The sequence below is a fragment of the Mirounga leonina genome, unplaced genomic scaffold (genome assembly GCF_011800145.1).
Source record: "Mirounga leonina isolate KUSES-001 unplaced genomic scaffold, KU_Mleo_1.0 Mir_168, whole genome shotgun sequence".
Classification (NCBI taxonomy): Eukaryota; Metazoa; Chordata; class Mammalia; order Carnivora; family Phocidae; genus Mirounga; species Mirounga leonina.
In genome coordinates this window covers 51,896,680-51,899,739 of record NW_023270426.1, presented here as the reverse complement: position 1 = coordinate 51,899,739, position 3,060 = coordinate 51,896,680, and the positions used below count along the sequence as shown (strand labels likewise).

Sequence of the window (3,060 nt, the reverse complement as noted above, 5' to 3'; positions counted from 1 at the left end):
TGGTAAGGAGGAAGTAAAACTGTCACTATTGCAGATGACATGATACTATACATACAAAACCCAAAAGTTCCCATTGAAAAAAACCCCATAAAAAACAGGAAGAAAGTATCAGAATACATGAACTCAGTGAAGTTGCAGGATACAATACCAACATACAGAAATCTGTTGCATTTTTATATAGTAACAAGGAAGCAGAGAGAAGCAGAGAGAGATATTAAAACAATTCCACTTACAAGTGCACCAAAAAGAAAACAACACCTAGGAATAAATTTAACAAAGGAGGTGAAAGACCTATCCTCTGAGAACTAGAAGTCACTGATGAAAGAAATTTGAAGATGACACAAACAAATGGAAAAATATACCATGCCCATGGACTGGAAGAATGAAGATCGTTGGAATGTCCATACTGCTCAAAGCAATCTACAAATTCAGTGCAATCCCTATCAAAACAGCACTAGCATTTTCCACCAAACTAGAATTTTGGAATTTCCATGAAACCAAAAAAGACCTCGAACAGCCAAGGCAACCTTGAGAGAGAAGAACAAAGCTGGAGGTATCACAAGCCCAGATTTCAAGATGTACTGCAAGGCTATAGTAATCAAAACAGTATGGTACCAGCACAAAGAGAGACCTAGAGATCCATGGAACAGGACAGAGAGCTCAGAAATGAACCCATGATCCTCTCGTCAGTTAATCAACAGCCAAGGGAGCAAGAGTATACAATGGGGGAAAGACCGTCTTTTCAGTAAATGGTGCTGGGGAAACCGGACCACTTTCTTATACCACAAAAATGAACTCAAGATGGATTAAAGAGCTACATGTGAGGCATGGAACCAAAAAAACTCAGAGAAAACCTAGGCAGTAAACCCTTGGACACCGGCCTCAGCAACATACTTATGGATAGCTCTCTTCCGTAAAACAAAAGCAGTAACACACCATTGGGACTATTCCAAAATAATGAAACAACACATCATCTGATTATAACATAGGCAAAGCTCCTGAATAGACATTTTCTTCAACAAGACATACAGATGGCCACCAGACACCTAAGAAGATGCTCCACATCACTATCAGCGGGGAAATACAAACCAAAACCACAAGATAGCACGTGCACCTGTCAGAATGGCCAGTATCACAAGGACAAGATGTGACAGATGTTGGTGAGGATTCAGTGGAAAAGGAGCCATCATGTGCTGCTGGTGGCAATGTAAACTGGTGCAGCCACTGTGGAAAATACCAGGGAAGTTCCTCATAAAATTAAAAACAGAACTACCATACGATCCAGTAATTTAATTACTGGTATTTGCCCAAAGAAAACAAAAAACACTAATTTGAAGAGTTACCTCCACCCCTACGTTTTTTGCAGCATTATTTAAAATAGCCAAGATGAAGTGTCCATCAATAGATGAACAGATAAAGATGTGACATATGTATAGATTCCATTGTATATATGTGTGTATGTATATCACTCAGCCATGAAAAGGATTGAAATGTTGCAATTTGTGACAACATAGATAGACCCAGAGGGCATTCTACGTGAAATAAGTCTGAAAGACAAATATCGTATGATTTCACTTATATGTGTAGTCTAAAAACCAAAAAACAGAAACCAGACCATAAATACAGAGAACTAGTGGATGCCAGATGCAAAAACGGGTGAAGGGCAATGGGAGGTATAGGCTTCCAGTTATGGAATGAATAAGTGACAAGGATGAAAGGGACTATGGTCAATGTTATTGTAATAGCACTTTATGGTGACAGATGGTATCTACATTTGTGGTGAGGATAGCATAGCACATGGAGTTGTCAAATCAGCCTCACCCAGAGCAAAGCTTATGATTGACCTAACACATTAAAGAGAATCACTGTTTTCCTGAATAATAGCTGTGAACTCATGAATAAATTTGTTCATGTGAATAAAACTATACAAAATATAAGTTTTACATAATAAAACAATCATTTAAAAAATGGAAGGCAATACATAAAAAATGTTTACAATGGTTTTCTTAGGGTTAAGTTAAATACGTAGTGTTATTTTTTAATACCTTTTGGCATTTTTCTAGATTTTATAATGGTCACCTATTAACTTATAGTTAGGCTTTAAAAAAATTTTTTTTTAACTGCCTTGCTTTCCAGGATTAAAAATCTAGTTAACATGAGAAGCAGACAGGCTTATGCTCCAGATCTTCTTTATTCACTACACCACATATTACTCAGTAAATTTCAGAAATTGTATTTAGAGCTCCTTCTTCCTCAAGTACTTTACCAGAGGTGGAAGCACACAAGCTGATTTGAGTGTTTCCTCCTTCCCTTTTCTCAGTTTATTGGTAGGGATACACCCATAGGCAGTGAAATATTTGAACGCTACCAAGGAAGAAGAAAGAGCATCAATAATGCAAAGATTTAATAACCAGCCACTGAGTTACTAAGATTTGTACGTTATAAGAGAAGGAGGCTTTTCAATTAATAAGGGGCATAATACATTCAATGGGACCATATCCAGATAAATTGGTATGACTTACTGGAATCAGTACTGGCTTAGGATTCAGCTGCATGTTCCTTAAGTGCGCTCTTTATGCTCCGTCTCATGCATCACTCCAGGCCTACCTATAGTTTATGAATGCTGTTCCTCCTATGTGTTCACAGAATCCTAAAGATTATTTCATGAGCACAATCTTTTATATACCTAGTGCATACATTATGTGCCATCTTTAGCTTGAAAACATAAAATTTTATAAACTATCAAGTATCTAAAAATGCTAAAAGTGAAGCATGGCTTTCACCAAAGGAAATTCAGAATCAAGAGAAAATTCTACTCTTTTACCACCCTCAGAGAGCACACACGTTCTCTGACATCATGGTGATAAAATTCTGCCGTCCTTTGGCATAAGAGAGCTCCCGTTGCTGAAATGATCGCTGGAATCCCTCTCGGGCGAGGTGCTGACAACAGTCCCCCCGTGAACTCCTTTACTTGCCATGTTCTCAGCTTACCTTGTGCTTCCTTTCATGCAATTATTTCCCATGGAGGGCTAGTACTACAGAATGAAACACTAACCGGAC

The 3,060-nt window shown here is 38.0% G+C and overlaps 1 protein-coding gene across 1 annotated transcript in view; it reads left to right on the top strand.

Moving 5' to 3' along the window:
- ACOT12 (acyl-CoA thioesterase 12) overlaps positions 1-3,060 on the top strand; it is a 93,660-nt gene that overhangs the window by 87,584 nt on the left and 3,016 nt on the right. The window lies entirely within an intron of this gene.